Below are 22,562 nucleotides of genomic sequence, written 5' to 3' on the forward strand. Positions count from 1 at the left end.
TTCTTCCCACACAAGAAATATCAATATACTTGTCATTATATTTGTGTTATTTCTACAGGGAGAGGCAGGGAGAAAGTAGGTTGTTGTTGTTGTTATTATTATTATTATTATTATTATTGGTGACTCTGTAGTTGAAGGACCTCTAGCACACATTAGGTTAATAATATGTGTATGTGCCTTCAAGATGCCTGTCAATTTATGGTGAACCTATGAATTTCATAGGGTTGGCATCAGCAAGGAATATCAGAGGTGCTTTTGCCAGTTCCTGCCACTTAAATATAGCCTACAGCACTTGGGATCAGATCAGATGGGATCTGATGCCTTCAGGGTATTTAGATTGCAGCAGCAAGTAAAAAATGCAGACCAAATCTAAAATGCACTCCTACTAGGTGACCTTGGGCAAGTCATAGTCTCTCAGCTTCAGAGAAAGGCAAAAACAAAGCCCGTCTGCACAAATCTTGCCAAGAAACCCCAGTGACAGGTTCACTTTAGGGTCCTTATAAGTTGGAAACAACTTGAGGGCACACATCACAAAAAACCCCTTGTGATAGCTGGGTTTGTGCCAGTCACTTAGCATCCTTGTCTCTAAAGTGATTTTCCTTTGACCTAGTCTTTGTGCAATTTTAGAGCTGTGTTAGAATTTCTGATCTGTAGTAATTGAGATGTAGATATGAAAATGCTGCTCATTCCAGTTCTCCAGCCATATCCTGTGGGAAGTCCCATAAACTAAGTGGAAAAGCTGCAATTTCAATGTGCCAAGTTCCAGATTCAGCCCCTGGCAGCTTCTGTAAAATAGTACCTTATGTTGTCCAGCTAGGAAAACCCTCTGTCTGAACAATGCAGAGGTCCTGAAGACCAGAGGAGACTGGGGGAAAATCCATAATGATTTCTATTCTGATCCTATGGGAAAAGACAATATATGGCCATTTCAGCAGTGAAACCTTCTTTTAGGCTTTAATAAGATTTTTAAAAACTCACTTCCTGCTTCAGAATTTCCAGGGTAATCCAGTAATTTTTATGTGTGTCTGCATCAGGTTAGCAGCAGGATAGATTGGTGGATGGCAGGTGCCTCCATTTTAAAAAGAAACCCCAGAACCTTGCTGAATGCTAGGTTCACCACCCACTCCCCAGCCAAGCCCAGCTTTGTTGAGAAATAAAAATAAGGTTTCTTTCTCCTCAGGGCTTCTACTGACCAAACACTTCCCCATCAGTGAAGTAGCTTCCTCTGAGGTCAGAATAAAGTGCTGTCACAGGTGAGGTGGTAGCCTTCATGTCTCTTGCTTCTCTCAGGTTGAGATTCCTTCCTCACTGGGGAGAAAAGTGGGAAGCCAACTGCATCCCTCTCTGCCACAGTGAAGAAGAATTAAAAGTCCTTCCTCACCAGGGACAAATTTCTCCCTTTGCACTCAGTAACCTTGGGAGAAGCAACCAAGCAGCATGTCGAGCAGTGACCAGTCTTCCCACATCAGCTTTTGCTTCAAGGCTGGTACAGCTTTTGAAGTCCCCTGGTGATACAGTGGTTAAATGCTAGTACTGCAGCCACAAGGTTGTAAATTTGATCCCAGGCACCCCAAGGTTGACTCAGCCTTCCATCCTTTCGTAGGTCAGTAAAGTGAGTATCCAGCTCATTGGGGACAATTAGCTTACCAATTGTAAATAACTTAGACAGCACTGAGTTTACTGATAAGCAATATAGAAATGTACATGCTATTGCTTATACATCCTACTGGTGGGAGACTTCTTGGTCACTGCTCATCCAGCTGCTCAACTGCTGCTCCCAAGGTGATGGTGCAAAAGGAGCAGGGACTAAGCAGCTGATGGAGCAGCAACCAAGAAGTCTGTTGCCCAGAACTGACTGCAAGGCTGGTACAGGTGAGAGGCTTCTTGTTTGATATGTTAGGGAGCGATCAGTGGTTGTACATGTCATCCATCAAAGCCATTGGGAAATATAGTTGCAGTTGTCTGGAAATCCAACTATTGTTGGATTGCTCGGTATGAAAGTGAAGTCTAGGGGAGCATCTACACTGTAGAATTAATGCATTTTGATACCAGCTTAACTGCCATGGTTCCATCCTACAGAACCCTTAGGGTTTGTAGTTTTATGAGACACCAGCACTCTTTGGCAGAGAAGGCTAAAGACAGGTTTCTCTGTAAAACTACATAATCTCAGGATTCCATTGGATGGAGATACAGCAGTTAAATTGGTGTCAAATTGCATTATTACTATAGTGTAGATGCCCCCTAGGATCATCAAGATGGAAGTTTTACTTGTTGTGTGTGAAGTGCTGGTTAACGTCACCAATATTTTTATGAGGTGGTGGTGTTAGCATGAGCAGGGTTGAATATTTGGGCCTGGAGGGCAAGATTAATGTGAGAGATATACCATAAATACAATGATGAAATGAAAATCAGTTGGCTACAGTTATCCGTGCAAAGTTAATTCTCACAAAGAACTTCCAGAATTGCACTCTCCCCTGCCTCAGTTCCTATTTTTACTGTATGCTCTTTTGGTGCTTTACTGAAAATTGCTTGTCTTCTTCCTAGTTGTAATGATGTCATCACATAACCAGTATAGGTACATAATATTAAAACTGAGATGAAATGAAATTTATAGAGAGTGAGTTTTATTAATTGTGACATACTGTTATAGCTGGCTAGCTCTGCAATGATACTGCACATTATTTAATTTACACAATTCATAGGATAGGTTGATGGGCACTATCTTATTTGGGTTTAAAAAATGCTGGGGGGGGGGTAGGTAGGCAATTTCATGAAAACCTGAACTATTCTAAGCTATGCTACACAATTCTAAAACAACAAGAAGATATTATTTAAAGGCAATATTCGAATAGCATAAAAAGTTGCTTTTGGGGATTTGGAGCTGTAATAACTATCCCCCCCCCCCCCCCATAGTGTATACCACTTGCTGAGGAATAAAGTGTGTAAGGTCTGCTTGCGGACTCTTGGAGATATTAAATTAGATATGTGGGATGCTAGTCTTGGCTTGGTTAAACCAAATTTTCTTTATATATAATATTCAAGGCTTTCATGACTGGCTTAATTTGGTCTTGAAGTGAAAAATCCTTGACACTTAGAAGATGTTGGAGTATGTGTTAAGTCTCAATGTGTATTGTCTGCTGTAATTATTATAAACACAGTTTACTTCGTGTTAGAGACAATTTGTTCAACAAGATTATCCTGTGCCTTCCAGGAACTCTATTGTTTTGGCTCTTCATGGTGAAATTGCTAGTTGAAAATCTGGGACATTTCCTGGAGAAAAAAAATCACTGAAGTGTTAGAATTAATTAGGACTGTCTCAATTTTTGAACTGTCTTTTAATTTAAAGATGAAGTGATCAGCACGGTATACACATGGTTCAGGGTTAAAAAGTGTGTTAATAATTTAATAGCATTTGCTAATCATTTCTCAGATGCTGTTGTTCTATGGGTATTCCTAATTGTAAATTTAATGTATAGTCTGAAAGCTGACCTGTGTACTCCAAAAGATAAAATGGTGATGTTTCATTATTTTTCAGCAGTATTTTAAAAAAGCATTACATTGGTCTAATGATAAATATTGTTTAATACATTACAAATGATTATAGTACATTTTAGCTGCACCTCAATCTTGGTCATTTTCTATTTCAGCATTGCATTGCTTTTATACTGTGATTTTGTTTAGTAATTGCACACAAAGAGAAGAAGGCATCATTGCAGCACAGTGGTGATTATGGGCAGAGCAGCAGGTGGCTTTGCTGTACATACTAAATAGTGGATGCCATCTGCTTGTTATAAAAAAAAAAAAATAACAACAAAACATGACTGTGAAGCTCTCTTGCAGAAAACTAAGACCAGAGGAAAACAAAGAGGGAAAATCCATCTCAGACGTGTTGCTGATTGCAATGTGGAATACTGATGGAGGAACAGGTTCTTTTTCAGCTCACAATTGCACAGTGCATGTCATTCAAATAACAAACAAAGGGTTTAACAGATGAAGAAAATATTTATGTACACACTTTTCAAGGCCTCATTCTCATCCTGAGATTCCTCCCCCATCATCCCGAGGACCAGAGAAAGGCATCTAGACCTTGAGATTTTGGACCAGGCTCTAACATCTGTGAACCCTGCCTGATACTGTGCTGGTAGCCATTTGTTATGTGACAATGCTATTATGAAACAATATAATAGTAATAGGCCTAGTAGATTTCCCTTCCCTCACAATATATATCACATGTATAGGTCTGGGCTGACCCAAACATTACTCTCAAACATATGTAAGAAAACTCAAACACCCTAACAGTCTTGGGAGTGGGAAGTTTACACTGGAGAAATGGTAGAAGAGATGGTCACTAAACCTTTGCTTTCTCACCTCCCTTTGAAATGTTCTCCATGGGAGGATTAGGTTCATGTTATTGCTCCCCCATTATTTGTATGCGATTATGCAGAGAATAAATTGCATGAATGAATGATGGAAAAAGTTGAATCAATGAAACAGACAATCTCATTTTTGTGCACACTCATCCACTGAGCCATGCATTGTGTAGCTGAGTCATAAGTTTCTAAAGGTGTTTTTATCTCTTGCAGGATGTCAGGTGGAAAGAAGCTCTATTCAGATTTTGGAAAGTTATTTATAAAAAGTAACACTGGCGGGATACACACCGCCAGAAAGAGGTGACTGGGAGCCGTCTCTCTATTCCGCGTAACCTGCAACAGCAACCAAATTGTGTGGCGCGGCTACGCGGAAAGAAAAGGAGCACTAAAAGTGGCTCCTTTTAGCGCCAACACAAACTGCCTGTGGCAGCACGAGCACATCGCTGCCGTGCGCGCCCATCTGGATGGTGCACAGCAGTGACGTCACAGCTGTGCGCGCCATGTATACGGTGCCGCACAGCTATGATGTCCCAGTGACATGTTAGGGTTGCGGGGTGTCTGGAAATGGCGCCCCGAGGCAACCCTAACATGTCTCCAGTACGTGCTAAAGGTCCCATTTGTACAGGGCCTTTATTGACTTATTATATCACTAAACATAATCTGCAGCCATGTTCTTTTGTGCCTCTGCTCCAAACATTTCAGGAGTCTGTGAATTTTAAAAAAAAGCAACTCTGAGAGTATCAGCTAGCATCTCTACTTGGTGAACATTGAGAGAAGCCATTAATTGAACATCCTAGCAAGCTGAAGGCCCTCAGTATCCATCTGGCAGCTTCAGACACACAATTGCCAATCTATCCGGCTAGATTTATAGACATTTTTCTTTCTTTTCCTGTTTCCTCATTTTTATTCCATTATGCATTATGATGAGAACTCAAAAGTTCACACCACTTGTGTACCACTTTTCTAACATCTTTGCAATACTTCAGAGACCTGGATTGACCGGGAATGCTGCCAGCACACACACACACTCACTGATAAGAGCAGCTCAGCAAAGGAAACAAGGCTGAACAGCCAGCAAACAGTTTATAAACAACAGCCCTGTCCTCTGTCCGAATAGGGTGAGCCACAAACCAGTCCAGATTCAGGATTCCAGAAGTCACAAATACCAGTTCAGTCCGAGATCGAGGATGCCAGAGGGTTTGGTTACCGAGTCTGTTCCGAGGTTGTAGGTTCAAGAGCAGTCAAAGGTCTAGAGAGCCAAGAGTCCAGGAAAGCCAGAGCCAGCAGCGTTCACTAAATGGAAATCACAATAATCTCTGACGAAGGGAGTCAGCATCTCACATCTGTCTTAAATCACAGAGCCGCTCCCTTATTGCAGCTGTTGAGTGGTTAATGTGTGCTTCTCAGTTGTCCTTCTCGACCTTCGCAGGCTGTCCCTTTCTGCCCTCCTTTGGCTGAAGTTGGGAACTTCAATGCCTGGCTTTTGCTGTACATCTCCCAGGCCTGGCACCTCTGCTGAAACAAGGCTAGGCTGCTTGATCCAGCGTATCCCCTGAAGAGACTCAACAGCCCCAGGATCTGGTAGGGCAGAACTAGGACCTGGCAAGGCAGGGTTGGGGTCTAGCACTCTCTTAGGTTCCTCTTCATCATCCTCCGAGTCCTCCTCGTTGCTGGTCATGACATGGATAAAGCTTCAATGCATCACCTATCTCAGATTTTTGTTTTTACTAATGGACCATATGGCCTCTCTGTGATTTATAAAATATTTATACAGTTGACCCTCCACATTTTCAGCTTTGACTTTTGCAGATTTGATTATTCACAGATTTGATTAATATGTTATCTCTTGGGATTTCTAGGTCCTCCAGAGCAACTCTATGGCCAACGTCTGCCCGAAATTGTTTTGGAGGGCCTATAAATTACTAGAGAGAACAGTTCTCTGGGCACCTGCAGGTCTTCCAGCACAGTTCTGTGATCAATGTCTGCTGGATGTTGGCCTTAGGGTTGTGCTGGAGGACCTAGAGATTCCTAGAGAGGTGTTCTCTCAGCTTAAAAGAGTGGTTTTTTTTTTAATTTGTGGTTTTTCCATTTTCATGGGGGGTCTAATGTCCCTAACCTCTGCAAATGTGGAGGACCTGTTGTAGTTGTATGCTTCTATAAGTTACTATTGCAAGCATAACTTTTATTTACTACCTCTTTTTCAAAAGTCATGTAATAGTTATTCTTCATTTATTTTTAAAAAATCTGTCTTACTTTCTTTATTATTTAGTTGCTTAAAAAACTATTCTCTTCCCCACATACCTCCATATCTACAACAGAGCATAATGAAGCAGCATGAGACATAGCACAAACCAACACTTGAGCCACATGATATTTTTCCTTTATCATTAATGATACCAGCCTCTGTAAGTATAGAAGTTACCTTATAAGAGGAAAGACATCATCCATCATTCCTTTGCAATCATAATGAAATTCAGTTATATATTGAACACTGAAAAAAATTAATTATAAGTACTTCCCAAACTGTGTATCTGTGTATTCGTCAAAAATTAATCTTCCTGGCTAATTGGAATATAATGCAACATTACAGTTGTCTGAATGCTTAAAGCAATTTTCAAAGTTTTATGGACAGTGGCTAAAATGGAATATCTATTATTCTTCATCATATTTTGACTCACTTAAAGAAATACCTATTTTTTTCCTTTTCACATTTCTGTCCACCTGTGAGCTGCTGATACTGAACACAACCCAGATGAGCCAAGAACTGAAAGAGATACTTGTATATGTTCTACTCAGATTTGGAGAACTGGCAGATTTGAACATGTGTTGCAAGGTGAACATCGCTCATCATTTGTGATATTTTTTTCCGGCCACATTTTGGGTAGTGGGTTGCTATCTGGTAACCAGATCTAGGTAGCACCAAACATTCCAATCTTTGGGTAGAGGTTGGTAGGGAATATTTCACTGTGGGTCTATGGAAAATCTGCAAGGGTAGTCTCTTCTTGGTGGCAGGGGTGGCTGATGAATGCTGAGAGGAGGGACTAGGATTGGACACAGTGATATAAAATATCTGCTCCTAAAACTAGCACTTGTGATGGTGGCTCTTCCAACTGGATAAAGTTAGATAGTGCTATAGTTGTGTCCAGACAAGAATGGAGTGGTGTTAGTGAAAGAACTAGAGGCTCTTTAGGAAGTAGATATGTATTTACTGAGGCGGGTTACAGACCGCCTATTTGGGGCGGGCTGTACCCGTCCCTTTCCCTGGTGTATCGGGGCCTCAGCGGCTAGAACGGCAGCCGCTGAGGCCCCAATCCGCCGCTTTTCAGGCTGCGGGGAAGCGGCAAAATGCCGCTTCCCCGCAGCCTGAAAAGGGGGGTCCTTGGGGCTTCAAGCCCCAAGGACACCCCACGGCGGCGGGGAGGGGGAGAAAGGGGCTGTTTGGCCCCTTTCTCCCTTGCTTCGCTGGGCACAGCCGTCTGAAGGCTGCGCCCAGCAAAGCAAAGCAGCGCCTCAAACCAGGAAGGAGCTCCGAAACGGAGCTCCTTCCTGGTTTGTGCAAAGGGTGCCCTAGGCGCCCTGGCGTGGAGCGAGGACGTCACGCCCACGCCGTCCCGTGTAGAGGCAGCGCGGCCATGACGTCCTCATGACGGCGGCCGTCTGGAACAGCCGCCGTCATTTTTTACGTGCAGAGCGCGTATTAGGGTTAGGGAGGTGCGGAAGCACTGCACCTCCCTAACCCTAGTATGCGCTCTGCGCGTACTATAATGGCGGTCTATAACCCGCCTGAGCTAGCTGCACACTCTGTTGGCCTTTCAGAACAGATCTGGAAGGGGCTGTAGAATAAATCCCACTTAATAGCTGTGATGGCTGGTGGCTTCCATGGCAGTAGAGTAGTGAATGTGCTCAGTGTTTTTAAGGGAGCCATCCAACATATGGAGCCCATTTTGGACATAAGGTGCAGCACTTTGAGTATTTTCTTTAAATTTGTCGCAAGAACTTGATATAAAGATTTACTGTCTGATTTGCATGGAAGCCATCAGTGGACAAGGCACATTACATGGAGGATTCAGGGGAGAAGCATTAGTTTGTCTATTTATTTTTGTTCAGCTTTACTTTGCTTGCTAATATGTACTTGGTGAATAGCACCTCTCTTGTTCTCGGTCTCTCTGTCTCTCTCTCTTGTTCAGTTGCTATGGAAACCATATTGTGCTGACATCTGTGTTCTAAAGATGTGTGTATCTTATATGTACCCCTACTAGAGCCTGTATTAAAAATAATCCTGGTTTGCATCACGAAAGAGAATACAGTATGTGTGGATGCCTTCTAGATGTCATGTCTGTGCAGTGGCAGTACAGAGAACCTAAATGACCCAAGACAGGTCAGCTATCCTTAGAGGAGAGCGTGAAGAATTGAAATGACCCAGTAATATCAAGAATATAAAAACAAACAAGTCATCTCTTCCTGCCACAGTGTCTTAATATGTGTGCATACATACAAATAAAATAAAATCCATCTGGAATAAGCAAAGTTAAACATATAGCTACATCAAGACAAACTGTGGGATCTTCATGCTTGATTTTGACTATGGTTACTGATGGAATAGGAAACTCCTGTGTGATGACTGGTCCTTCAGTCATCTGGGAACTTCTTCTGAACCATAAGGGGTTAATCGGGGAGGAGGAACATGCTAATGAGAGATGACATCACATGCTAATGAGCTGTAGCATCATAGCTGATGTAAGGTCTAACTGACCAATCAGAGAGTAGGACCGCGAGATTCAAGAACTTTCTATGGGGAATCTTTAAAAGGCCCTTTGAGGCCATGCGCTCCTTTGTCTCTCCCTTGATCCTCTCCTGAGGGGGAACCAGATGATGTCTCTTTGAGTCTGGGAGACACAGACTCAGGGATGCAGGTAGAGCTGGCAAGGAGCCAGCTCCCTGCATCCAGGAACTCAAAAGGACTACAAATCCCATCTTCCGTGAGTAGTTAGGAATGTGTTAGCTAGTGCGTTTAGGCCTTTTGTTATTTTCAACAATGGCTTGTCTGGAATGAACTCTGTAACTATGTTCTTTGACCTGCAAGGCAAGGAGGCTTTGCAAGAGCGATACAAATTCTTTCTATCCTATTCTATCCCTTTTTAAAATAAACTTCTTTCTTAAAAAGCATCTGCTATCTCTCTGCTCCTGTACACGCGCCTTAACTCGGCTACTGGTTGTTCTGGGTTGGCAAGAAAGGAAACTAGATCTCTCTCTCTCTATTCCTCACAAGTCCCAGTGTGTGTGAGGAAGGGTTAGCTGTGGAGCTACAATATAAATATAAATCTGATTCATTCACTGGGTGGTGGCAGCGAAAAGTTCTTTTTGTACAGTGATCCCCTGAGAGTAATAGTCACGCACAGGGCTTTGCCCCCAGGGAACACCACATCCTGGAATAAGCTTCCAAGGGAATGCAGTCAGTTATTAATGTCTATGAAAGATTATAAAAGTATCACTGTGGGAGAAAGGCGGGATATAAATTTTGGAAACAAACAAACAATTCAGATATTAGGAGCTTGCTTCTTTAAGTATAAAACATTTTAAAGACTAAATCCAAAGTCAGTTTAAGATTATTAAAAGGATGTGACTACACAACCATAATTATACTATGATCATAATACCATATATACTCATGTATAAGTCGACCTCATGTATAAGTCAAGGGCAGTTTTTGAGGCCAAAATCATGGATTTTGATATGACCTGTGGATAAGTCGAGGGCATGTTACAAAAGATCTAAAGGGGGAAACAAAGCACCACTTCCCGCTCTACATCTCCTTCTCTGAACCTCTCTCAAGGGTCACAGTATCAGCATGGGGAAACAAGTCTGGGTGCATACATACACACACACCTCTTTGCATCAGCATTTCCAGACTCAAGGCTTGCAGAAAAAAAGGAGAAGACACCAGCCTTGCCTTTAACCCCAGCATTTCCAGACCCATGGCTTGCAGGCGGGAAAAGGAGGACCCCAGCCTTGCCTTTAACCCCAGCATTTCCAGACCCATGGCTTCCAGGGAAGAAAAGGAGGACCCCAGGCTTGCCTTTAACCCCAGCATTTCCAGACTCATGGCTTGCAGGGGGAAATAGGAGGATCCCAGCCTTGCCTTTAACCCCATCATTTCCAGACCCATGGCTTCCAGGGAAAAAAAGGAGGACCCCAAGCTTGCCTTTAACCCCAGCATTTCCAGACTCATGGCTTGTAGGAGAAAATAGGACGATCCCAGGCTTGCCTTTAACCTCAGCATTTCCAGACCCATGGCTTGGAGGGGGGAAAAGGAGGACCCCAGGCTTGCCTTTAACCCCAGTAGTTCCAGACCCATGGCTTCCAGGTAAAAAAAAGGAGGACCCCAGCCTTGCCTTTAACCCCAGCATTTCCAGACCCATGGTTTGCAAAACGGGGTCCAAGCCTAGGCATGCTCCCTCTCTCTGCATCCCTCCCCCTTCCCTCAGTAGCTGCTTGTTAGCTCCAGCTGTGACGGAGGGCTGAAGGATCTCTCTCACACACACACACTCGTGGAGAGAGGAGAGGCTGCCGGCACCAGGACTCAAATGGGGAGCTGTTTACTTGGCTACAGAGGACGGTGGGCACTTTTTTAAATGAACTTTATCAGCTGTAGTAACTTATTGACCCTTCCATAAGTCGATCCTTGATTTTGGAGTCCATTTTGGGGTATAAATTTCTTGACTTATAGTTGAGTATATATGGTATGTCCCTTACATCCTCCTTGCCTCACTGGACTGCCTGTAATTTGCCAGATCAAAGGGTGGTAACTAGTTAATGGTCATTCAGGTTTTATTTTATTTATTTTTATTTCCAGGATTTATATCCCATCTTTCTCCACAATGGTATTCAAAGTTGCATTTCAGACTGTTTTGAAGCTCACCCAAGAGCTAGTTTTTACATTATCTAGACCAGGGGTAGGCAACCTTTTTGAGCTGGGGGCCGGGTTGCTGTCCTTCAGACAACTGGTGGGCCGAAGCCAAAAAATAAATAATTAAATAAGGAGGGAGGAGGCTGCCGGCGATCACGGTGATCGCTGGCGGCCCCGCACACTCCTTGGCCTCTGCGGAGGCTTCGACCTCCACAGAGGCTGAGAAGCAGGGAGGAGGCTGCCGGCGAACATGGCGATTGCTGACGGCCCCGCGCACTCCTTCCCAGCCTCTGCGGAGGCTTTGGCCTCCACAGAGACTGAGACGGAGGGAGGAGGCCGCCGGCGGTGGCCCTGCGCACTCCTTCCCGGCCTCTGCGGAGGCTTTGGCCTCCACAGAGGCCGAGACGGAGGGAGGAGGCTGCCGGCGGTGGCCCCGTGCACTCCTTCCCGGCCTCTGCGGAGGCTTCAGCCTCCACAGAGGCCGAGGCAGAGGAAAGAGGCCTCCGAGAAGGAGGGAGGAGGCCGCGGGGAGGCAGGGAGGGTGGTGCGGCCGCGCGCAGGAGGTGCTGCCTCCACCTTGGCCTCCTCTGCCCCAGGCCTCACTGTCCTCCTCTTCCTCCACCTCCTCTGTGCGGCCATGCACGGTGGAGGAGTAGGAGGGCAGCGAGGCCCTGCGGGCGCCCGGAGCAGCACAAAAGCTGCGGCGGGGGCAGCAATCGGCGGCAGGACCGGGTTGGGGCTGGTCCCAAGGCCTTGGAGGGCTGGATTTGGCCCACGGGCCATAGTTTGCCGACCCCTGATCTAGACCCATAGTATGAAAACAGAAGAGTAGAGGAACTGAGGCTTCATTTCCCCCCCTGCATAATAATACATGATGTGGAACTTGTAAATCCTATCAGTGGGGTGAACCTTGACATCCAAATGCAAATTTTGAGTTCAGGTGACCCACTCAGGAGTGATATCAGTGCTACAGGAAGACTGGTGAAACAAACAGAATGAATGTAAACTTATTTATGTAGCAGTACAATAAATAAGGCTTTATTTCCTTTAGAAAAAGATTATTTGTATAGTTTCATTTCCCGTCTGTTCTGTCTTTTCCCCAGTATTGGAACACAAGGTTGCAAAATAAGATTTAAACAAAAACATTAAATAATACAAATGTTTGAACACTTTTGATTGCTTTTTTATTTAAATGGAGATTGCATTACATGGTGGAAGGAAGGTTATCAGGCTAGCTGTGACTGGGATATGTGTGGATTTCTTCACTTCATTCTAACTGCGATGGTAAACCTGGCATTGCAGGTTGTATTTCCCATGGTCCTCTGTACAAAATAAACCAATAAACTAAATGTCAAGGAGGACTGTAGTGCCTCCTGACACAGTCTTCATGTCTGTGTCTTCTCCTGCCCTCTCCCAAATCAGATATTCCATCACAGGAGGCCACCCTTTTGATCTGAAAACAAGGCACAGGTTCACTGCCTCAGCTGGAAATAAGGTTTCTGTGCTTTCATTATTTGAAGGCCTGATCGTTACATCTTGTCATCTGTTTAAAGATTATTAATAGATATAGAACATGATGTGACATGTTCATCCTGACGGGACTGTTGACATGTGATAGGCACCTGTCAGAGATGCTTTTCTGTCTGTGCATAGGAACAGACTAGTTGATTTGTGGCATCTCTTTCAGCTCTGTATGATACATTCCAATAACTTGTCCAAGGATTATAAAGCTCTCTCACTCCTTCTTTAGAAAATCTCCCCTGCCCTAAGTCATGAGTAGACAGTGACTTATGAATGTAAATACATTATTTATGTGTTTATGCCCTTTAAAAATGCATAATTGACATTTTCATTCAAAACTGGATTTCAGGGCTGTATACTGAAATAAATATTCAACAAGTGTTGTTTTTATGAGCTGTCAGGTCAACTTGTTGGTAATAATGGCGCTTTACAGACTGCCCAAAAGGGCGGTCTGTAAAGCGCCCTTATTTGCTGCGTGGAGGAGCCTCAGTGGCCAAACCGCGCGACTCCTCCGCGCAGCAAAAAGAAGCTGCAAAAAGCGGCTTCTTTTTGCGGCATGGTAATGATGCTGTAAGGCACCAATGGTGCACTCGCAGCATCATTACTGTGTCGCGATGTGCGGACACTAAGCGTCCGCTACGTCAAAATGGTGGCTCCCATGTAGAATGGCCGCCACCATTTTGTACGTACTCAGTGTGGTTAGGGTTAGGGGCATCTGGAAAGGACGCCCCTTTCTAACCCTAGTACGTGCTGAGCACGTACTTTTTGCCTGTGTGGAACAGGCCATTGTTGGGAAAAGTTGAAGGCAACAGAGAAAGAGGAAGGCTACATTATAGATGGATTAACTCAAGAAAGCCACAGCCCTGAATTTGCAAGATCTGAAGAGGGCCTTTATACAAGCTCTGTTAATATGAACTCTTATAATATAACTCTTGTAAGTCTCTCATTCATAGGGTCACCATAAATCAGACTTCTAAGATAACTTGTCATTAACTACCCTCTTCAGGTCTTGCAAATCCAGGGCTGTTGGTTCCCTTGAGTTAACCCATTGGTAATTTATTCTTCCTCTTCCCCTGTTGCCTTTAACTCTCTTGACATCATGGTGTTTTCCATGAGTCATGTTCATCTCATAGAAGATTTGGAGAAATGATGCTGTAGGGAGCAGTTTTTTTAGAAGTGTAAAAATACAATTTAAAGACTCTACCAAAATACTAATTGATGAATTATGTTTTGTAAATCTTTTGCTTCATTCAAGAGAAGATTAGCGGTTATATTTATGTAGTGCTGCCTTTATATGAAGCCCAAAGGCCTTTGTAAAGGGGATTATATAATTGCGGGTTCATTTCCAGTTTTGGCAAGTAGAAATCATTCAGAAAATAGACTTAGACAGAAAATATTGTTTTTGGAAGACCAACAACATTCTCTTGCTAATTAATCCTGGGTGACATGTTACCATTCCATATTAATGTTAGCTTTATTTATTACATTATGCTTTCATTATATTTCTAAACTTTAAAAATGGAGCCAATTAGGCACAGTAGATTTCTTTATATAGAACAAATCTGTATAAAGAATGTAACAGAAATATTTTGTCAAATATATTTTGAGATTATTGTAATACATTTTGTCAAGTGGTGTGGGTTGTAAACATTGCAGGTTTGATAATTTTCAGTGGTTGGAGATTAATTTACAAAATAATTGTGCAGGTTAAAAAAAAATCATGGAAAATCTGCCAATTTTGTTTATGGCAACATGCATCCATTGAATGTCTGGCTATGTAGTTTAAGAGATACCCACACTGCAAGAGAACAGAGGAAAAGTCAGCTCAGGCCAGGTTCCACATGGAGTGTCATCAAAACCAGAAACATGGTCAAGCTACTCTGGGATCAAAGTGCAAGTGGCAATCTTAGAGTAAGCAAAATCAAACCAAAGAGAGTAATCCAAGAAGCAAGCCAAAATCCAGAAAGTGGTAGAGCAAGAAACACCAAATAATACAACAAGGAGATTTTTAGATTGGTTGCTTGCAACAAGTGGAATGATCTTGGTCATGCTAATTTTTATCTAGCTGAGCTAATTGCCTCAGTTTATTCCTTTCAAGTCAAGCTAAATCTTTTCCTACTCTTTTGTAGCTAGTGTTTTAATTTATGGCACTAAGAGGAATTGATTGTCTCAGTATCTGGCTCTTAGTCTTTCAGGAGCTAACTGAGCTGGGTTGAGTTCTGCTTTCAGAAGGCTGCCAACCTTCTCTGGTTCCTACTAGAGCCTGTTATCTTGGCTCTTCTCTCCGTTGTCTTCCATGAGGAGGACTTTGATGGCAGCATCAAAGCATGAGAGGGAGGTGCTGCCATGCCCTACCTTGTACAGTCCTCCTCAGAGAAGGCAAAGGAGAGAAGAGCCAAGATCTGATCTGATGTCACTAATGCTGACTCCAAGATTATGAACACAGCATAGCTCACTACTAAAATTTAAACCAAGACCACAGTATAGCCTACTATTCCTATCTGCAAACACATAATGGGAAGAGGATCCAGCAAATGAGTTTTTGTACCAAGAGCAAGCAGAAGAGCCACAGAGACAGCTCCAGATGTGCCTTCACAAGTGAAAGCCTCACATCAAGGGTGGCAGTTTCAATTGAGAACAAGTCTCTTGCATCAAATTTAGCACTGACAGACAACAGTGAACACAAATAGGATGCAGAAGTCTGACTTTGGAGATAATGTAGAAATACAGGATAATCAGCAGTGCAAGGGAAGATGACAGCAGAGTAGCTGTGGAGAGCAGCTTGTGGTACCAATGGCAGGTCAGAAAGGTGGAGGGTAGGCTAGCACAGATGGGGCAATGAGTAGGGTGTGTGAAGATACTCTGGTTAAGGTGGTAGTGGAATACACTTGTGCACACTGTGAATGGCAGCAGATGCAGTAAGAAAAAGAAATAGTGTGAGACCTTCATACTTGGAGATAGTATGTGTGTGGTCCTCGCCCCAACAAACTGGAGGATCTTAGCAGTGTAGATAAGGCTGAGTAGTGGAAACAGTAATCAGACCAGATGTTGTTATTGTTGTAAGCTATCAAGTTGACTTCAATTTACAGTGATTCTATGAATGAGAAATCTAAGATCAGTGGTCCTCAACTGCCCTGTTTAAGTCCTGCAAACTCAGAGCCATGGCTTCACTGATTTAACCAATCCACCTGCAGCGTGGCCTTCCTTTATCCCTACTCCCTTCCGCTTTACCAAGCATTATCATATTTTGCAATGAATCATATCATGATATGGCCGTAATATGACACCCTGAATTTAGTTATCTTTGCTTCTGGTGGTAGTTGAGGCTTGTCTTTTGTAGTCCATGATATCCATAGAACTCTTCTCCAGTACCACATTTCAAATGAGTTGATTTTCTTCCTGTCAGTTTTCTTCAATGTCCAGTTTTCACACCCATACATAAAAATCAACAATACTATGGCCTGGTTAATACCAGTGGTATCACTAGGATTGGTGTACATGGTGTTCATGATGTCACCCTCCATTGACCTTTTCCCATACCGTACCATACAGAATCCTTAGCAATGTTACTCATAATTTCCCATATATCACTGAATGTAATGGTAATAGTTGTGGCATAAACAACTAGCTCAATTAAGATTATACTTTGACATTACAATATCATACGTCCAGCCTAAATGTTTTTTACATATACATATTTCCATGTGCTTAAAGTGAAAGTTTGGTAAACTGTGAGGTTTTAAAAATTAAATTTGAAAAATTAAATTTTGAAATTTGAAATTTGAAATTTTAATTTAAAAACAAAAGCAAAAACACCCAGGCCACTCATTTCTCCTCCCAGTGAGTGTTGCTCCACTTACACCATCTCTTTAACATTTTAATGGGACATAGGTGAATGTCACAGCCTGTTTCTGCCAAAAGGCAGATTTTGAGGAGCAGTGGTTTCACCCCCTCATAGGGAGTTACCTGGTGTGGGCCGCACCCCCTGCACCCCTAGTGAAACCACTGGTTAGTACCCAGTTCATAAGGAAGAAATATGCATTCATACATATGTGATTTGTTTTGTGAATTCCTCAGTTTTTAGCTCAGCCATATCAACCAATTATTTCTTTAAATCATTCCATTGTGTTGCTATATGCTTCTATTACTTACAGTATATTCAGACATGTTGGTCTTCACATGATCTGTGTAACTGGGGCACAATCTCTGCAGCTATAGGAAAGCACACGTGGCCTTCTGTCTAGTTCCTTCCTTTTTGTCTCCTGTTTCTGAATAGTTTTTGAACTATTCATCTAATGCCTGTCTTTGTGTGTCCATTTCTTTGCATTCATTTAGTTATTTCCAGTATGAGCAACAGCAGTAATAATAATTCTCTCCCCCCCCATCCTTCTTCACTTTTTTCTTCCTTGAATTTCCATCCTCTCCCTCTTCCTTCTTTTCTTCTTCCTTTTACTTCATGAACATTATTTCCTTGCTAGTTCCTCACAGGCTGCACTGTTATCTGCCCCATTTTATTTGCTTATTCCTTTCCACCTTCCTCTGCCTCTATAACCTGAACCCACTTTTTACTTCTAATTGAAGTACACATATTGAAACAGTTGAACTGACTTAATATTACGTTCTTAAATTTGCATATATTCAGTAGTTCTGATATAGTACAGTCACCCCTCCTAAAGCGCAGATCTTGGATCTTGATCGTGAATACTCATGCAGGGGCAACCTTTGTTGTTTCCAATGGGGTGCTCCCCTGTGGCACATGCCTGCACATGCTCACAGGCACACACTCCATTCAAGCCTATTGTGCTTGTATATGTGTGAGCCTCCAATTTGCATGGGGGTCCAGAACAGATCCCCCATGAAAACGGAGGGCCAACTGTAATTATATTTTTGAGAGCCAGAGTGATGTAGTAGTTTGAGCATTGGACTATGACTCTGGAAACCAGGGTTTACAGGCTCAGCCATGTAAACACACTGGGTGACCTTGCTCAACTCAAACATTCCCTCAGCCTCAGAGGATGGCAATGTCAAACTCTCTCTGAAGAAACATGCCAAGAAAACGTCTTGATAGGTTTGCCTTAGGGCTACCATAAGTTGGAAGTGACTTGAAGGCACACAACAACTATTATATTTTAACTACTCTCTCTCCATTTGACTCAAGTGGTGCAGACACATTACCACTGTATAATAGGCAAGATCAATGTTGTGATGCCCATTGTGCAATGAACTCCGTGGTGATCAAAATCCATCCTAGCCCTGTTGCTGTATCTTCAGGCTACAGGACTACTGTTCTGTAGGATCCTATCCTAAACATGTGATGGGGTCTTACTGTACATGGAAGATTCCACACTCCTTCAATAGCAAAGCAGGAAAAGAGTTTTACTCATACATTACTTTAGGTGTGAATGGAAGATGACATGTTGTGGTTTGATAACAGTTGGACAAGTTATGTAGAGTTGGTCAAAGTTTTGTTATCTTTACATTTTATTAGAAAATGGTTCCCATAGAAATAGATTAGCAGATGTTCAGGCACTTATTTTCTACAAAGAAAATAAGCATCCTGCACTTTGCTTTGCTAGTAAAGTGTATGTGCAACATGCCACTTTTAATATCTTGTCAAAATGATGGATTTTGGGCATCTCCAAGTTTGCAAATGCAGGCATTACAACAACAAAAATCAGTACACTATGTATTTCCTGTGGAGATGCTCTAAAATTCACATTTCTTCATCATACAGAATACAGAGACAAAACCTAATACTGTAATGAGAATATTGCACTTTAGAACTGTGAATATGTTTAAATTGTATCCATAGTGTTAATAACTATAATACACATTGTCTGTCATACTAAGTCACATGCTGAGAGTGTGGTCTTTCCCCCCCTGCATATTAATGTATATCATGGGAGCTCTGGGGGCAAAACATGCTCATTAACTTTTGCTGATCATGATTTTTCTTTATCAATTTCAAATTTCTGTACATCTGTGTGGGTTCTCTGAGCCCTACTCCCTTTTCCTGTCTGAGCTGGATGGAATTCCTTGAGAACCCCTTTTATCTAAAGGACTCACTGCCATCACCCAATGATTTCTCTTCCTCCCATTTGGCAACACACTGGGATCTTGCTGCAGATTCCCTGGCCTTTCCTTGCAGAGATGCTTCCCTCTGTCTCTTTCCGCTTTGGGGGAAGAGCTAGGTCTTGCTAAGGCAAGTGAAAGAGGCAGTGTGAGAGTGATAGTGTACATGCAGAGAAAAGTTTTATTCTAAGTAAGGAAATTCTATAGCAAAAGGCTATCTCTTATATGAAGAATGATCTTGTCCTTCAGGCACAGATGGAAAGTATAAGTTCAGAGCAAATCATTTCAACAAAATCAAGAAAAGAATCCAAATATCCTAACACAACTGGATGGTCCATTCTCCTAATTTTACTCATGGTTCACATGGGATTTGTAGTCCTTGGTGTTCATGGGATAGCAGGCAGTTGAGAGTCCATTGTCCGGCTTCAACCAGCCTTTTTAAATCCAGAGCTCTTGGTTAGAAGCCCCTCACAGTTTGCTTAAGAGAGTCAGAGACTTCATGATGGTTCAGGCTTTTTGAAACCTCTGCTCAGAACCGTCATGAAGGTTCGTGCTTTTTGCCCAACTGCACATCTCATTGGACAGATCCTATCTCAACTCTTGTGACACTGATCCTCATTAAAATGTAACTGTATCTCATCCCACATTTAATGTTTTGTAATTTGTTGAAAAGGCTCTGATAAATGGAAAGACACCCATTTATCACAACACAGAATATGGAATCAGGAAGTATCAAGTAAAGCTATTGAATCAGTTGTGAATGAAGAGTATCTGGCTAAGAGACACAAAGGTTTTGTATATTTTCTAACTGCACAGATGCTTTCCATTAGGGATGGTAAAATATTGGAGAATATTCAAAACAGTGATAGAAAAAGTGATAGAAAAACACATTTCTTGAGTATTGAGAAACACTGATGAAAATATTGGACTGATGAGAATCTTTGCAGTTCAGGACACATGCTATTCAAAATTCACACATGGTCATTTTGCACAGAAAACAGTATTTTCGGCAGAAACATTTCTGCATGAATATATTGTTTTATTGCAGAAAATTCTGTTTGCCTGTAGAAAACATGGTTTTCTACATAAAACAACCACATACAAAATTTGTGCAATTTTTTTATCCCATAGTATTTTCTTCACAGAAAACAGCATTTTCTTTACAGAACATAATGCTTCTGCAGTGGAATATTATTTCCTGCACAAAAAATACTATTTTCTGTACCAAACAACCACGTGTGATTGTTTTTTTGGGTCCCCCCTCCGAAGACCTAGATTGGGAGTAGTTTGAAAATTGCACAGTTTTCACAGGCTTTCTTGCAGTGGGAAGAAAATATCTAAAATGACTCACTGCTTCCTTTGAAAAGAAAGCTAGTATAGAATTACATCCCCATTGTGGTAGCTGTACAAAATGTAGTATCCATCTAATAATATATGACTTCATGCTGTGGAATTAAAATCGTATGAAGATATTACCCACTGTATAGCTTCTCCTTCAAGAGTTAGGAAAAGCTTTTTGTAAATATTTAAGGTTACTATACCAAATGGTGACATGTTAACATGTGAATAGCTTTTGACTAAACAAAGGGAGAAACTTCCTGTTGATAAGAGGTCTGACAGTGGACCATATTACCTAGGAGCATGATGAACACTCCTTTGCTGGAGGTTTCTAAACAGAGGTTGGATGACTATTTGTTAAGAAAACTGTGGTTGTGTGGGACATGTTGCATTGACCAGGGATTCAAACAGATGACCTTCAGGACTTCTCACCATTTTATCATTCTTTTCCTTCACTCTAGTCTTGGAATCTCTTCCCAGTCTATCTCTGTTGCCATTGTCCCAAAGTCCAAGCTTCACTGTAATACCTACAAACAATAAGATTCTGTAAGCCAGTCTTTATAACATTTACTATAGACTTTAGCTGTAGCCCTGATCTCATGTTTGTTTCTTTTGTGCAGCAGATGTTAGATTTTAATTTTTGAAAACATCCATCTTGTTAGGGTTAAAAAATTCAATTGTATAGGTGAGATTGTACAACATACTTTATTTCCACTTTAACTGTCATGGGTGCATACTGTGGAATGCTGGGTTTTATAGTTTAGGAAGGCATTATTGCTCTCTGGCAAAGACTTTTAAATACTGTCTTAAACTACAGATTCCAGTATCCCATAGTATAGAACCATGGTAAATAAAGGGGAATCAAAGTGCTATAATTATATAGTGTGAAAGGGTCTTAAAGCATTTGCAACAGTTTCTGTTTCCAAATCTGGAAGAACAACATTGTTTTATGGGTGGATAAGATTAGTAAATAAATGATATAAATTAATTAATATTTAAGATCATAAGGGTCCATGCATGCATTATTTTCTCTGGTGTATCCACATGTTTGATACAATTTGGCAGCCTTCCTTTTAGTATTTCTTCTGGCATGCAGCATTATACTTAGTTCATTTATATTTGGAGCCCTGGTGGCGCAGTGGTTAAATGCCTGTACTGCAGCCATTCACTCGAAACCACAAGGTTGCGAGTTCAAGACCAGCAAAAGGGCCCAAGCTTGACTCAGGCTTGCATCCTTCCGAGGTCGCTAAAATGAGTACCCAGACTGTTGGGGGCAAATTAGCTTACTTGCTAATTAGCTTACTTGCTGTTCACCGCTATGATCTTTGGAATAGCGGTATATAAATAAAACAAATTATTAAATTATTATTATTTGGGCTGTTATGTTTCATGTAAGATACCCAACTGTTATGACTGGGATAAAAGAGGTACATATCCCCCCCCCCCCCCAATAATCATTTTCCTATTTGTTATAGGAAATTTACCTCAATGGAACTTGGATAGCTTTTGGCTGTCAGCCATGAGGAGCCAATTGAACTGGACATTTCACATACAGTTAGGGCTGAAGCTCTTGATCTTTCCCATTAACTTGTGTTTAGAAAACATTCATGCCCTTGCAGGAAGAACTGAAGCTTCTTTTCTTTTCTTTCTTTCCTTCCTTCCTTCCTTCCTTCCTTCCTTCTTTTTTTGTTTTGTAAAATGGGAAATGGACATGGTTATGTGTTAAAAAATCATATTTAGAATTTCTAATACTGAAATGACTGGTATTATTATATTTTATATCCCATTCTCAGGCTGAATATATAATTTATGAGTTGACCAAACCACACATACACACACACTCATAAAATAAATTCTCAGTGTGTTTGGGATATAAAGAAGATAACAATACCAGTATATATAAAATGGAGATTTTTTCAAAATGCAGAAACAATGTCAATGTCTAGTGTCTTTACACCAATGCCTATATATACCCACAAGCCCAATTTAGATCCTGGAAAATCCATGACTTGGAATATAAGTCTATGAACACAAATGCATTGCTATAGTAATGTGTCCTCTGTTGTACATGCCTTGTTTAAATGACAACTCATTTGAGAGTGGCAAAAATTTGTTTAGCTGTCTTGTGTACTGCTGTCAGGACATAGTATCTATGGATAATCAAGGACTGACATTACTTGTTATCATCATAGTTTGGGCTTCTGAACCCACATCATAATATATATGAATTTTACTTTCATTTCTCCTTATATAAATGAGAAACTGTTGGTGTGATGAGACCCACTGCAGCCTTCTCTCAGAAATGAGTGAGAATTTCCTACTTAAGGACCCATCTCATCATTATTTGGAAAGGC

The 22,562-nt window shown here is 41.7% G+C and overlaps 1 protein-coding gene across 4 annotated transcripts in view; it reads left to right on the forward strand.

Annotated features, from left to right (window-relative positions):
- The window catches only part of GPM6A (glycoprotein M6A), a 209,367-nt gene that overhangs the window by 122,689 nt on the left and 64,116 nt on the right, over nt 1–22,562 (forward strand). Inside the window, exon 1 of one of the 4 annotated variants that reach the window (XM_089525453.1) lies at nt 7,131–7,203. The exons of the other annotated variants lie outside the window; for them this stretch is intronic. The gene's annotated coding sequence lies outside the window, so the exon portion shown is untranslated. Of the gene's footprint in view, nt 1–7,130; nt 7,204–22,562 lie in introns of those variants that run through there. 4 annotated transcript variants of the gene reach the window in all.

Source organism: Sceloporus occidentalis, unplaced genomic scaffold (assembly GCF_023333645.1).
Source record: "Sceloporus occidentalis isolate IW3139 unplaced genomic scaffold, rSceOcc1.0.p SCAF_5, whole genome shotgun sequence".
NCBI lineage: Eukaryota > Metazoa > Chordata > Lepidosauria > Squamata > Phrynosomatidae > Sceloporus > Sceloporus occidentalis.